Source organism: Rhinichthys klamathensis, unplaced genomic scaffold, assembly GCF_029890125.1.
Source record: "Rhinichthys klamathensis goyatoka isolate OS25496 unplaced genomic scaffold, OSU_Roscu_1.1 h1tg000036l_1, whole genome shotgun sequence".
Lineage (NCBI taxonomy): Eukaryota > Metazoa > Chordata > Actinopteri > Cypriniformes > Leuciscidae > Rhinichthys > Rhinichthys klamathensis.
This window is the reverse complement of record NW_026606584.1, coordinates 11,292,196-11,306,910: the sequence shown is the minus strand read 5'-3', so window position 1 is coordinate 11,306,910 and position 14,715 is coordinate 11,292,196. Positions and strand designations below refer to the sequence as shown.

Sequence of the window (14,715 nt, the reverse complement as noted above, 5' to 3'; positions counted from 1 at the left end):
CGGCCACATTGCCACTTTCGCAAATGCAACAACTTGTGAATGGTATCAATCTGCTATTGGTACCATCAGGGCAATCCTCATGCCACTTCTTTACTCTTAGTAGGGCATATGCTTCATTTTGACATTGTACCCATCCTGTTTTAGACCCAATAATTGACTCAAATGCCACCCTCCTCAATATGCTTTCACTATGTCCCGACATGACCAAATTCCGTTATTTTCGAGCTCTACACTAGTATTTGACGTGACTTTGATTACTTTATCAACAGTTCCTGTTTTGTGTTTGAATCTTTTTCCTCTGATCTGGTGCAATATAATTACTTGATCGCCTACCTTAAATGGATTGGAGCTAAAATCTCCTTTTTCAGGCTGATCTTCACTTTCGAGTTCACTCGGTTTGATTCTGTAATTTAAGAAGTGTGTGCACTGGTCAATCAGATTATCCCACAGTCCAAGTTTTTCATTCTTTACAAAAAACTCTTTACACCTTTTCACTGCATTTTCCGCAATTCCATTGCTAGCTGGCTGGTATTTTACGCTTTTTATTAACTGTATTCCTATCTTTTTACAGTATTCTTCAACTTCCTTACCAGTCAGATTTACTGCATTGTCGCCGCGGAACCTCTTTGGAGGACCACGGTATTTTATCCACTCATTTACTGATTGCACTACCACTGAGCTAGTGGCCTGTTTGCATGGATATATTTGCAGAAAGTTAGAGCAGTTGTCCACTATTACTAAGAAGTAACAGTTCTTCATACTTGTTTGAGGTCAGATCGGGCCAGCGAAATCGGCACTTATTTCTTCATTTTCTTTTTCTGTTTTTATTGATCCATAATCATTGTTCCTACTTGTCATTACTTTTCTGCACTCTGGACATTCTTTCCTGACTTTCAGATAAGTTGTCTTCAGATTCTGTATGTGCAGCCCTGTGGCCTTGCAATACTTTGCCATGTAACTTAAGCTTGGATGCATTAAGTCTTCATGCAAGGTTTTGACAATATCTTTTTCACTTTCTTTAGTGATAGCTCTAATTATTTTACAAGTTCGAACTGTCTTGTCTCTGATATATTCATCAACTTCAGAGTTCCCTTTCGCAGCGGATGTTGTTTGAACCGTATGGCTACTCTGATGTAGCACCTTTGGTTTCACTTCCTCTAACAGCACGGCGATATCTTTCCATAAAACGTCTTGTTTTAGCGGCTTGCCCTTTGCGGTGCAGAAGCCGTTAAGTTTCCACGTATCGACGTACTCTGTTAGCGCTTTGTACACGTAGTCACTATCTGTAACTAGAACTGCGGTTAAGGCACTTGTCGCCTTCATATGCCTTAAGGCATTTAAAACTGCGGTGACTTCCGCCAGTTGTGCTGACTCATCCTTAGCCAACTGTCCTTTTTGTTTAAAGACAATTTTACCTTTTTCTTTCCTAATGAAACCCCACCAAGTTTCTTCATCCTCTTTGGAGCCATCTGTAAAATAACAAATACTGGTCCCCTTCGGGATCTCTGTTATTTTATCCTTTTTATTGACCTTACTCTGTCCGAAGACTATTTGCGTGTCGTGCAAAAGTTTGCTCCATTTTGCCGATGTAAATTGATGAACTTTGGGCGCTTCACTCACTAGATTTTTCGATTCTCTCGCTAGCTGAGTTATTCCGTCCCCTTTGGATTCTACAATTATTTGTTGATCTAGGGCTAAAGTCTTTATTGGTATCAAGCATTTCGCAATACTAGCCAGAATGTCAGTTGCTGACTTCGGTTCTTGTTTTGTCTGATTGGCAGGTTTTGGGTATGACATGAACTGGATTGGATTCTTCTTATCTTTCTCGTTATACAGCACCAGTTCCATTTCTTCCTTAGTATTTTCTATACTTACTACTAATTTCTGGTCTGGTTCCCTTCTTGCTATTTTTCCTGAGGCCAATGCTAAATCAATTAGTTCTAATCTGGTTTTCTCCAGCTTGTCGCTCCATTTTAGTTCATTTCCTTTCGTGGCCCCATAAAGTGGTTTAGCTAGTTTAGCATAACCTGGTATCAGATCCCTGATAAAATTCATGTGACCCATAAAACTCTGCAATCCTTTCAAGCTCTTTGGGCTATTCTGTCTCAAGTCCTCCAATTTTTCTCTTGTGGTTTTTGAAAGTCCTCTATCTATTCCTGTTGTAGCAAAGCCTAGAAAATCTACTTCCTCTTTCCCAATTTCGATCTTCTTATAACTAGGCTTAAAACCCGCGTTTATTAGCCTAGTCAAGACTTCATCTACAATTGTCAGGTGTTCATCGGGGTTATCGTTGATGATAATTAAATCATCAATATACACCGTCACTGGTAGGCCCTCCATTAATCTAACCACAATAGCCTGAAAGGCATTAGGCGAATTCATAAAACCCTGAGGGAGTCGAGTATAGCAATAATGCTTAGTTTTGAAAGTAAACGCGGTTTTAGCCATACTTTCTTCCTTCAATGGGACCGACCAAAATCCATTTGCTAAGTCTATTTTTGTTAGTATCTTACCCTTAGGTAGACCATTAGTTACATCTTTTGCGTTAATCAGATATCTTGTATCTGGTTCAGTTACTTTGTTTAAAGATTTAAAGTTCGTGACTAGACGAAAACTATTATCCGGTTTCGGTACGGCTTGTAGTGGTGAGTTTGTGACCGCATTGTCTATCTCTTTAATTACCCCTAACTGTTCTAATTCTTTGATTGTCTCTTCGATTTCTGCTAACGCCTTCTTATTAATTGGGTACTGTCTTTGTGGCTTATGTATACCACCTTTTATTTCATACTCATATTCTTTTCCTAATAGGCCTACATCATTTTTGAATTTTGAAGCCCCTTTCTTATGTTTTTCCAAAATTTCTTTTACTTTGTTTTTGTCCAGAATAGTCTCTTTTACCATTCTGTCAATTTCTCCCCTGAGGTCAACTATTTTCATCCATCTGACTGAGACTTTGTTGTTTTCTTTTACTACGGTACAGGCATCTTGTAGAGTCATTAAATTCTCTGACTGATTAGGAATAATGGCTATGCCTTCCCATAAATACCAGTCCGAGCAAACTGGACTTTGGTCCTTACTGAAGCCGAATACTCTCATCATGCCACTTTGTTTTTCTGCTCCTGTTGGCAAATCGTTAGTACAACTTATTTCGGCGCCTGTGTCAAGCATAAACCTTTTATCCTTGTAATCTATATAAAAGAAGCCGTCTATTTCTTTAATTAGGTCAGATTGGATAGTTGCTTTTCCTCTAGGGGTTTCCTATTTTTGTTTTCGCTGAAACTCATTTGTTCTTACTGATTTTGTTCTAACTTGGTCATTGTTGTATGAGTTCTTTGGAGCTGGTTTCTCTCTGGCCCTTTTCTCCCTGAGTCTGCTCTGTTGTTCTGGGGTCATCTTATCCCATTCTTCCCTCGGGACATATGTTGAGCCATTTGGCTTGGATCCATTTTTGCTAAATCATGCTCTTTGTGTTACATTAGATTTACCTGGGCTGCCCCGGCTCTGTGATCTGCCTCTCTGCTGATAGCTATCTGTTCTAATTGGTTCCCTGTGTTCCCTGGGATTCTTTGGCTTATCAAGGTATCTAGGCCCCTGTGGGGCATTACGGCCCTGCATGTTTTTGAGTCTATCTGACTTTCTAAGGCCTTGCTGCCTGGTATTCGTCAATTTATTGAAACCTTGATCACTCTTTTTCTCGGCTTCCTGTTTGGACCGCCTGTCATATCTGACTGCAAAGGTTTGTAATTCATCCCAATCAGTCTCTTTTCCCCACGTTTTCAAAGGGGTTAGACCTGGTAGGTCTTTTTCAAACTTCAGTAGTTCTTTAACTGTTTGTATTGGTCCTTTGCCTTTATGGGCTCTATTTTTGCAAAATATTAGGACCCCTGTGCTTTTTATCTCTTTTAGTCCTTTCTCATATTTTTCTCTTGCGGTTACTCCAGAAATGTTTTTCTGGTGAAGAGAAATATCGTCAATTTTTAAGTCTAACCCTACCAGTTGATTAATCATAAGCTCTATATCCTCATCATGGATATTTAGCCTCTGACCTAGCTCCACTATCTTTTGGCAGCTTCTCATGTTATCTTTTTGATCAAGTTTCATCGCATTGAACATACCAATTTCCGTGGCTGTTATCGTATGCTTAGTTCTCGTCCTAGTTCTTCTCACTGGTCTTTGGTATATCTCTTCTTCCGAGGAACTAGACTCACTTGGTTCAGAATCTTCCTGGAATACCTCTGGTTCCCTATACTGGCCTCTGGCCCTTGGGGTGCTTCCTGTCAATTTCTTTTTCTTCAGGGAGCAAGCGGCTAATCTGGCTAAGTCTATGCCCAGACCCCCTCTAGGCCTTTGTTCCTCATCTTCCTCGTCATAATCTAGTTCATCTTCCCTATCTTCCTCATTTACTGGTAAGGTTTCTGGTGTTGTTCTTCTATTATATATTGGTTTATTTGAATCTATCAGTACTTCTTTTCTTAGTTCAAAAATGTCCCCCATAATAGGATCCCTACCTCTCCGTTTTTCATTTCCTGGAAGATTCATTCGAAGTAATAACGATAGGGCCTTTTGACAGGAGTCTTTCTGTTCTGCCAGCATATCTTGCTTGGCCTTTGTACTGGTATTTGGCATGTCTAGAATTTCATCAGCCGTAGGCCCTGTTGCTGCTAGGAACATCTTCTGCAGGTACTCGGGCTCCCTGTTTGAAATTCTCCCTTGTAGTCTATGTCCTGGTCTGGTTAGGGTTTTTCTTCCTGCCAGGTCTATGTGCTCCCTAGCATGACTACTGCTCCTTCTTTCTTGTGATAGAGGCCGTGCCCTTTTGTGATTAACCCTATTTCTTTGTGGGATGGGTTCGTCCCATGGCTTCGTCTTCCCATTCATATTCTTCATCCTGTGCTGGTTCATTCCCTCCTGAACCTTCCACTGGAACTTCTCTGCCTACACTACTAATAGCCTGGGATAGTTCATTTACCATTCTTTCGTAATTTGACCCTGGACTCTCATCCTGAAACTCTAATCTTCTCTGGGTACTGGGGCCTGGTCTTTCTCCATCAGAAAAATTAATTTCTGTATTCTGAGAATCTCGACGCCTTCTCTGGGGAAGAGCTGTACCATCGTACATTACTCTTGTTCTACCATAATAAACTTCTATACTAGCATCAGCGGTTGGGTTGTATGTTACCTCCATCCCTGAATCAAAATGCACTTTGATTTTATCCCCAGGCGCTCTGTTGGGGTTTATGCGCTCTATGATGGCCCTTACATCTGCTGCTGCATTACAGATAAACTCCTGGCCATTATTTATTTCGTTGTCTCCTATATTCCGTCCTGCCTCTCTTTCTTTGGCAGTTTTCTGTCTATAAAAATTATCACGTTTGGTTATGACAATCTGATAGACGGTCACTGGCGGAGGGACATTAGTTGCACTTAAGTCTGGTGGTACCTGAGCCATTTGAGTCATTTCAGTTGGAAATGCAGACTAAGGAAAACTCTTTTGTCCTTTTTCTTTAAGGAAATAATAAGATTCTTATCAGGTTTAGTCAGATACTCTTGGTTCTGCCGCGCGGTTTCTCTCGCTTTTCTCTTAATAGGGCGTCCCCTATTGTTTAGCGAGTCTATCTAGGTCATCCAGTTTTGGTTGATCTAAATTCGCTTTTGCTCCGGGTCTATTTTATCCAACAATAATCCCGGACGAGCCCCCATGCGATGGATTTTCACGATTAATACCGTTCCGAATTATAAGACATCCATTCAGGACATCAATATAATCCCGCGGTAACTAAAGAGCCTATCCTTTAGTCGTGTACTCAAGAGTTAGGTGATCAGTCTATATAAATTCGTATTTAATTATAGAGATAATAGATTTCCCCTTTATATTATAAGTCTCCCTTTTGCGGTACTCCTCAACCATGTTTGCACTATAACAGTTTGTAGTACATATATCACTCTATATGTTTACATGTTATATGCTGCCTCTTTGGCTAGGCTGTTTGATCAATCAAATTCAACAGTGAATTATTCTTATCTCAAAAGAATTCTCACCCCTTGATGTTGGTTCTCCCCAGAAAGAATCTTCTTGATTTAGTTGAAGGAAAGTGAACAGCACTCAATGATCCAAGGTCCAGTCAGATGATTATAATAAATGTAACAAAATTTATTAAAACAATCAAATGAAAAAGGAATACTTGTTACAGATCATAAATGAGTACTAACTAACAGATAGATACTAGCTAGGCTTGAAGCTTCTTGCCTCTGACAAATGCTGGCGTGTCAGAGTGTTGGATGCAAGGAAGAGCGAAGACTCTCCTTTTTTTATAGCCAGGTTTCCACCGGTACTGGTGGTAGCTATCAGCAATTTCTTTCCGCAGATAACAGCAAACACTTTCTGTAGCTAACAGCAAGCACTTTCGGTAGCTAACAGCAATCATTTTCTGCAGCTAACAGCAAGCATATATATATATCAGAAGATAACAGCAGGATATGTTTTAGCTAGCGGCAGCACACCCTAATTCTGAGTATATAGGAGGTGAGATAACATCAACAGTGTACTTGGAAACTGTGATAAGCAGGGTGGGGGTCTGTGCATCCTGTTCATGCTTAACAGCAGCTTTGTGGGTTAAAGGTTCTTTCCTTCAAACAAGTCATACATATTTCATACATTGACCACAATCATTTCTTTTATTCATTTATACATTTCAAATGTCTATATCCCTTAATAGCCCAGATATTTCTTTTATTCTGGTCACCTTTTGAAATGGGGCATCAGAGGAAGCGATTTAAATGTCACCCATATGGGCCATCTAAATCACAACTGGAATGCATACATATGTGATTTTGAGGTTCAAGACACAAGCAAACAAAGTATTGGAAAGTTCCACAATGCTTGGAGATGCTGGGGATTGAACCCAGGACCTCATACATGCGAAGCATACGCTCTACCACTGAGCTACACCCCCTCGTGGTGATAATTGTGTTCTGTTATTTACCTAGACTTTCTTTTAAATAAAAAAATATTGGTGATAAAGGTCAACACTGGAATGCATATATATGTGATTTTGAGGTTCAAGACACAAGCAAAGAAAGCAATGGAAAGTTCCTCATTGCTTGGAGATGCTGGGGATTGAACCCAGAACCTCATACATGCAAAGCATGCGCTCTACCACTGAGCTACATCCCCTGATTTAGCTGTTGTTTTTCTTCTTTTTAAAATATTATTTTCTTTATGCACGATGTATATGTGATGTATGCCTTTGATTTAAAAGTCCAACATTGCTTGGAGATGCTGGGGATTGAACCCAGAACCTCATACATGCAAAGCATGCGCTCTACCACTGAGCTACATCCCCTGATTTAGCTGTTGTTTTTCTTCTTTTTAAAATATTATTTTCTTTATGCACGATGTATATGTGATGTATGCCTTTGATTTAAAAGTCCAACATTGCTTGGAGATGCTGTGGATTGAAGCCAGGACCTCATACATGCAAAGCATGCGCTCTACCACTGAGCTACATCCCCTGATTTAGCTGTTGTTTTTCTTCTTTTTAAAATAGTATTTTCTTTATGCACGATGTATATGTGATGTATGCCTTTGATTTAAAAGTCCAACATTGCTTGGAGATGCTGTGGATTGAAGCCAGGACCTCATACATGCAAAGCATGCGCTCTACCACTGAGCTACATCCCCTCATTGTGAAGAGCGTTTTCTGATATTTACCTAGATGTGCCTTAAAATCAAAATGTATAGGTGATAAAGGTCAACACTGGAATGCATACATATGTGATTTTGAGGTTCAAGACATAAGCAAAAAAAAAAAGAATTGGAAAGTTCCACATTGCTTGGAGATGCTGGGGATTGAACCCAGGACCTCATACATGCAAAGCATGCGCTCTACCACTGAGCTACATCCCCTGATTTAGCTGTTGTTTTTCTTCTTTTTTACATATTATTTTCTTTATGCATGATCTAAATGTGATGTATGCCTTTGATTTAAAAGTCCAACATTGCTTGGAGATGCTGGGGATTGAACCCATGACCTCATACATGCAAAGCATGTGCTCTACCACTGAGCTACATCCCCTGATTTAGCTGTTGTTTTTCTTCTTTTTTAAATATTATTTCCATTATGCACGATGTAAATGTGATGTATGCCTTTGATTTAAAAGTCCAACATTGCTTGGAGATGCTGGGGATTGAACCCAGGACCTCATACATGCAAAGCATGCGCTCTACCACTGAGCTACATCCCCTCATTGTGAAGAGTTTTTTTCTGATATTTACCTAGATGTGCCTTTAAATCAAAATGTATAGGTGATAAAGGTCAACACTGGAATGCATACATATGTGATTTTGAGGTTCAAGACACAAGCAAAGAAAGTATTGGAAAGTTCCACATTGGCTGGAGATTGAACCCAGGACTTCATACATGCAAAGCATGCGCTCTGCCACTGAGCTACATCCCCTGATTTAGTTGTTGTTTTTCTTCTTTTTTTACATATTATTTTCTTTATGCACGATGTATATGTATGCCTTTGATTTTAAAAGACCAACATTGCTTGGAGATGCTGGGGATTGAACCCATGACCTCACATATGCAAAGCATGTGCTCTACCACTGAGCTACATCCCCTCAATGTGATGAGTGTTTTCTGATATTTACCTAGATGTGCCTTTAAATCAAAATGTATAGTTGATAAAGGTCAACACGAATGCATACATATGTGATTTTGAGGTTCAAGACACAAGCAAAGAAAGTAATGGAAAGTTCCTCATTGCTTGGAGATGCTGGGGATTGAACCCAGGACCTCATACATGCAAAGCATGTGCTCTACCAGTGAGCTACATCCCCTGATTTAGCTGTTGTTTTTCTTCTTTTTTACATATTATTTTCTTTATGCACGATGTATATGTGATGTATGCCTTTGATTTAAAAGTCCAACATTGCTTGGAGATGCTGGGGATTGAACCCATGACCTCACACATGCAAAGCATGTGCTCTTCCACTGAGCGACATCCCCTCAATGTGATGAGTGTTTTCTGATATTTACCTAGATGTGCCTTTAAATCAAAATGTATAGTTGATAAAGGTCAACACGAATGCATACATATGTGATTTTGAGGTTCAAGACACAAGCAAAGAAAGTAATGGAAAGTTCCTCATTGCTTGGAGATGCTGGGGATTGAACCCAGGACCTCATACATGCAAAGCATGCACTCTACCACTTAGCTACATCCCCTGATTTAGCTGTTGTTTTTCTTCTTTTTTACATATTATTTTCTTTATGCACGATGTATATGTGATGTATGCCTTTGATTTAAAAGTCCAACATTGCTTGGAGATGCTGGGGATTGAACCCATGACCTCACACATGCAAAGCATGTGCTCTTCCACTGAGCGACATCCCCTCAATGTGATGAGTGTTTTCTGATATTTACCTAGATGTGCCTTTAAATCAAAATGTATAGTTGATAAAGGTCAACATGAATGCATACATATGTGATTTTGAGGTTCAAGACACAAGCAAAGAAAATATTGGAAAGTTTGTAGCGACATTGAGAATGGACCAAACACAATTGAAGCTTTCAGACATAACCAAACACAAGATGCTGCATATTCCAGATTACCCCCAGGCACTGGAGCCAAGAGACCCTTTGTTGTTTAATTTAAGGAAGAACGTTGTCAATGTTTTATAATTTGGCAAGAACAGATCTGTTCAGAAATGGTGAAACAAGAGGCCCTAACAAGAAGTCAACTGACCCCTGCGACTAAACAGACTAGCCTTTCTTTAAGAACCAAGGTCTCATGATATGTGAACAGAACAGACTTCAGCAGGAACTAGCCGTGACCTCAGACTGGAATGTCTTTCTTAAACCCCAGAAACTTTACACACCAACACACTTTACATATCAAAATCCATAAAACTCATCCCAGAACAATTCTTGACTGACCCATAATCAAAATTATATAACATAACATAATTATATATTGTGTTTACAACCCCTGTATGTGTCTATTCTGCTTAGATTACATCTAAGTCATGTAATTGTTATAACTATGAGATGCTGGAATGAAAGTGTCGTTTTTCCTATTATTATGCTCAGATATTATTAATTCAGAAGGTGGCTTGATTGAAATCTGTGTAAAAATGTTTATGTTCTTAAAATGGAAATTATGTCTAAACTGAATCCTCTGTTCGAGCTGATGAGTAAGCAGACCACAGATAACACATGATTCACGATGAGAGAAAGGGGGGGGGATAGAAAAGACCCCCTTCTCAAATAACCATATAGTATCTTATTGTCCGAATTCCAAATTCCTCCAGGAGGCGGGACAAACATTTTGAGTTTAAAATCTTAAACCCGAACACAGAATCGCGCTCTTGTGATGCTCTCTTGTGTTCTCGTTCTCTTGCTCTTGTGCTCTCTCTGGTTCTCTGGGGCTCTTGCCCTCTGCCCTCTGGTGCTCTTGCTCCCTCCCTCGGAAAAGGTCTCGGCAGAACTAGTCTCGCGTAGCCAGACCTTCAGACTGACGGCTGAAGGTCTGGAACTCATAGCAGCTTTCTTTGGCCAAGGCCCGCCCATAAGGCCGTTTGACCGACATGTCAAACAACCAATTACAGTTCGTTTCGTTCAGCGTCACGTGGAAATGTCCCCACAACAACAGACCGGCGTGCAACAAGTCAGTCAGCATAGAAAATCAAAGGAGGAGAAGAAAACCGAACACAATACTGAATCGGCCAGCTGCGATGTCAGCGTCTGTTGTTTCATGTTTGCCCGCAAACGCGGCTGATATCCCCTTCACAGTTAGGTTTTTCACTTGATCTTCCATAATAGATCATAGCTGTCAACATTGAACATTGAATATAAGGGAGATTTCCCGGAATCCATCCCCAAAATAAGGGAATTTTTTTACACGATTACCCACCACAAACTTTAAAAATAAAGCACTAATCATTAAAAGTCTAAAGAGTTTATAACTACAAATGGGTGAGAGAGAAAGAGACAGTGTGTGTGTGTATTAGAGAAAGTGTGTCATTTTTTAAACATTTTTTATCAGAGAATGTTTAAATACTAATATCAGCTTACGAGGGAAACGGTACGTGGTGCTTCGGGGGCTGCTGGAGATGATTAGGGAGAGGTCTGTGCTCCTTTACCGATCAAAGCGCGCGCTGACACGGAGTATAATTGTTTATACTTGACGCGTCCGCACGAGCGCGGCAAAGATTACGCGTTGGGTGCGCAAGACCGGCAAGACCCCATTTCGCTTGGCTATGTGCACAGCTTTTTTTGTAACAGCGCGCGCGGCGCCGCATCCGAGGATGAACGACTTCAAGCCGAATCTGCCCGAGCATGTACGTCTCACACAATCAGAGCGTAAAAATACGGGATATTTTACGGGAAAATAATAAAACGGGAAGACAGCGGGAAAAGAGCTAAAATACGTGAGAAACCCGGAAAAAACGGGAGTGTTGACAGCTATGTAATAGATACGAGGGGACACACAACTAGTAAAGTTGGATCTGCTGGGAATCCTTATAAATGCTGACAAAGGGTCGGCCAGGCTTGGAAAATAATACTCTTCCCAAATCCCGTCGGCAAACAGGCTAAAATATCTCTTTTTGTCTCCACTAAGTGCCTCAAACAAAACTCCTGGACATCTCTTAAAGAGTCTACGCCGTGAACCTCGCATACTTTTGAGAATCCTACGTTTAGCTGATCTTGATAAATGCTCATTGTCACTCATGTAAACACAACAGTTTTTCTTCCGCAATCACATGTCTGCGCTTTGTTTCCCGGCAGACCGAAAATAAACGCGACACTCGCACCCCCCGGAAATCCGATAAAATTCAACCAATCAGATGACGACTTAGACATTCCTGAAGTGTTTCCAGTTAAGTGTACCATATGCATCAGACGTTTAGCCAACGTTCCGTGGGCGTGACGTCTGAGGCTGAGACTACGGCAGAACAGGCCGGGTGGAGCCGACGATGGTTATAGTAACCATGTAGACGCAGAGACAAATGACCCAAATCAAGATATGGGTTAAAACAGATTTAATTCAAGCCATCTCATCTCACCTTCCTTTCTTTTCCTTTGTTTCTTTTCCATTAAAAGTCTCGGTTCTAAGTTAAGTTTTGCTGCAAAGTTTCGTTTAAAACGTTTCGACTGCAACACGCTTCCAACTTCAAAGACTTTCATCCATCCGCCAACACACCACGTGACTGGCTGCCCAAGATCTAGCACGAGGAGACCGCCAGCCAAACCACGGACCGGGAACCCCCTTCACGACAAAAGGGAACCCCAAAGCAAGGACAAGCAAGTACCTCCAGACTTTTAGCTGAAACTGGTGTTTTTAATATCAAATTGAATTACCCGCGTAAGAAACGATAAAAGGGTGAAATTAATTATTGATGGTTCGTTCAGGTCATGTCTTTTGAGTGCATATAGAAACTTGGGATCTCACCATCTAACTCCTAAAACTCATTCTTCCTCACTCTCTGTCTTTCTTCAACTTGTATGAATGCGTGTGCATGTGTTTGTGTTAGATATTTGTTTTGTGCGTTAGTCATAGGCTTATAATCAATAAAGTATTGTTTGTATTTGAAAAGAGAAGCATTACTTGTGATATGTGCTTACAGATTTATTGTCTTGAACTTCGATCTAAGTTACCTATGCTTTGACCCTTGATTTATTTCTTAATTTAGCTGTTAGCTGGGAATTAGTCTTTCTTGGCCAGGAAGATATTATATTTCCTAGAATTAATAATTGTTTATGCTTTCCGTTCATTGGATGAACTGATAAGATGATCATACTATTGATTCTGCTACAGTAAATTCTGAAAATAATTAAATTATTAATTATTGATCATAATCCGTTATGAATAATAATTAATTATATTTATACGTGCATATAAACGCTACAAGTTCCACAATGCTTGGAGATGCTGGGGATTGAACCCAGGACCTCATACATGCAAATCATGTGCTCTACCACTAAGCTACATCCCCTTATTTAGCTGTTGTTTTTCTTCTTTTTTACATATTATTTTCTTTATGCACGATGTATATGTGATGTATGCCTTTGATTTAAAAGTCCAACATTGCTTGGAGATGCTGGGGATTGAAGCCAGGACCTCATACATGCAAAGCATGCGCTCTACCACTGAGCTACATCCCCTCGTTGTGAAGAGTGTTTTCTGATATTTACCTAGATGTGCCTTTAAATCAAAAATGTATAGGTGATAAAGGTCAACACTGGAATGCATACATATGTGATTTTGAGGTTCAAGACACAAGCAAAGAAAGTATTGGAAAGTTCCACATTGGCTGGAGATGCTGGGGATTGAACCCAGGACCTCATACATGCGAAGCATGCGCTCTACCACTGAGCTACATCCCCTCATGGTGATGGTTGTGTTCTGTTATTTACCTAGACTTGCTTTTAAATAAAAAATTATTGATGATAAAGGTCAACTCTGGAATGCATACATATGTGGTTTTGAGGTTCAAGAAACAAGCAAAGAAAGTAATGGAAAGATCCTTAATGCTTGGAGATGCTGGGGATTGAACCAGGACCTCATACATGCAAAGCATGCACTCTACCACTGAGCTACATCCCCTTGTGGTGATGATTGTGTTCTGTTATTTACCTAGACTTGCTTTTAAATAAAAAATTATTGGTGATAAAGGTCAACACTGGAATCCATACATATGTGATTTTGAGGTTCAAGACACAAGCAAAGAAAGTAACGGAAAGTTCCTCATTGCTTGGAGATGCTGGGGATTGAACCCAGGACCTCATACATGCAAAGCATGCACTCTACCACTGAGCTACATCCCCTGATTTATTTGTTGTTTTTCTTCTTTTTTAAATATTATTTTCTTTATGCACGATGTATATGTGATGTATGCCTTTGATTTAAAAGTCCAACATTGCTTGGAGATGCTGGGGATTGAACCCAGGACCTCATACATGCAACGCATGCGCTCTACCACTGAGCTACATCCCCTCATTGTGATGAGTGTTTTCTGATATTTACCTAGATGTGCCTTAAAATCAAAATGTATAGGTGATAAAGGTCAACACTGGAATGCATACATATGTGATTTTGAGGTTCAAGACACAAGCAAACAAAGTAATGGAAAGTTCTTCTTTGGCTGGAGATGCTGGGGATTGAACCCAGGACCTCATACATGCAACGCATGCGCTCTACCACTGAGCTACATCCCCCGACTTAGCTGTTGTTTTTCTTCTTTTTTACATATTATTTTCTTTATGCATGATGTATATGTATGCCTTTGATTTAAAAGACCAACATTGCTTGGAGATGCTGGGGATTGAACCCAGGACCTCATACATGCGAAGCATGCGCTCTTCCACTGAGCTAGCCCCTCACTGTGATGAGTGTTTCTGATATTTACCTAGATGTGCCTTTAAATCAAAAATGTATAGGTGATAAAGGTCAACACTGGAATGCATACATATGTGATTTTGAGGTTCAAGACACAAGCAAAGAAAGTATTGGAAAGTTCCACATTGGCTGGAGATGCTGGGGATTGAACCCAGGACCTCATACATGCGAAGCATGCGCTCTATCACTGAGCTACATCCCCTCATTGTGATGGTTGTGTTCTGTTATTTACCTAGACTTGCTTTTAAATAAAAAATTATTGATGATAAAGGTCAACTCTGGAATGCATACATATGTGGTTTTGAGGTTCA

At 40.1% G+C, this 14,715-nt stretch overlaps 14 non-coding genes across 14 annotated transcripts; all 14 read right to left on the bottom strand.

Annotated features, from left to right (window-relative positions):
* Positions 1–6,881: 6,881 nt before the first annotated feature.
* On the bottom strand, positions 6,882–6,953 carry trnaa-cgc (transfer RNA alanine (anticodon CGC)). The gene has a single exon. It is a non-coding gene; the product is annotated as a tRNA-Ala (tRNA).
* Positions 6,954–7,102: 149 nt separating this feature from the next.
* On the bottom strand, positions 7,103–7,174 carry trnaa-ugc (transfer RNA alanine (anticodon UGC)). Its single transcript has one exon. It is a non-coding gene; the product is annotated as a tRNA-Ala (tRNA).
* Positions 7,175–7,271: 97 nt separating this feature from the next.
* On the bottom strand, positions 7,272–7,343 carry trnaa-ugc (transfer RNA alanine (anticodon UGC)). The gene has a single exon. It is a non-coding gene; the product is annotated as a tRNA-Ala (tRNA).
* A 491-nt stretch (positions 7,344–7,834) lies between these two features.
* trnaa-ugc (transfer RNA alanine (anticodon UGC)) lies at positions 7,835–7,906 on the bottom strand. Its single transcript has one exon. It is a non-coding gene; the product is annotated as a tRNA-Ala (tRNA).
* A 97-nt stretch (positions 7,907–8,003) lies between these two features.
* trnaa-ugc (transfer RNA alanine (anticodon UGC)) lies at positions 8,004–8,075 on the bottom strand. The gene has a single exon. It is a non-coding gene; the product is annotated as a tRNA-Ala (tRNA).
* A 97-nt stretch (positions 8,076–8,172) lies between these two features.
* Positions 8,173–8,244, bottom strand: trnaa-ugc (transfer RNA alanine (anticodon UGC)). Its single transcript has one exon. It is a non-coding gene; the product is annotated as a tRNA-Ala (tRNA).
* A 526-nt stretch (positions 8,245–8,770) lies between these two features.
* trnaa-ugc (transfer RNA alanine (anticodon UGC)) lies at positions 8,771–8,842 on the bottom strand. Its single transcript has one exon. It is a non-coding gene; the product is annotated as a tRNA-Ala (tRNA).
* Positions 8,843–13,098: 4,256 nt separating this feature from the next.
* On the bottom strand, positions 13,099–13,170 carry trnaa-ugc (transfer RNA alanine (anticodon UGC)). Its single transcript has one exon. It is a non-coding gene; the product is annotated as a tRNA-Ala (tRNA).
* A 150-nt stretch (positions 13,171–13,320) lies between these two features.
* trnaa-cgc (transfer RNA alanine (anticodon CGC)) lies at positions 13,321–13,392 on the bottom strand. Its single transcript has one exon. It is a non-coding gene; the product is annotated as a tRNA-Ala (tRNA).
* Positions 13,393–13,761: 369 nt separating this feature from the next.
* Positions 13,762–13,833, bottom strand: trnaa-ugc (transfer RNA alanine (anticodon UGC)). Its single transcript has one exon. It is a non-coding gene; the product is annotated as a tRNA-Ala (tRNA).
* A 97-nt stretch (positions 13,834–13,930) lies between these two features.
* trnaa-ugc (transfer RNA alanine (anticodon UGC)) lies at positions 13,931–14,002 on the bottom strand. The gene has a single exon. It is a non-coding gene; the product is annotated as a tRNA-Ala (tRNA).
* Positions 14,003–14,151: 149 nt separating this feature from the next.
* Positions 14,152–14,223, bottom strand: trnaa-ugc (transfer RNA alanine (anticodon UGC)). Its single transcript has one exon. It is a non-coding gene; the product is annotated as a tRNA-Ala (tRNA).
* Positions 14,224–14,315: 92 nt separating this feature from the next.
* trnaa-cgc (transfer RNA alanine (anticodon CGC)) lies at positions 14,316–14,385 on the bottom strand. Its single transcript has one exon. It is a non-coding gene; the product is annotated as a tRNA-Ala (tRNA).
* A 149-nt stretch (positions 14,386–14,534) lies between these two features.
* trnaa-cgc (transfer RNA alanine (anticodon CGC)) lies at positions 14,535–14,606 on the bottom strand. Its single transcript has one exon. It is a non-coding gene; the product is annotated as a tRNA-Ala (tRNA).
* Positions 14,607–14,715: the final 109 nt, after the last annotated feature.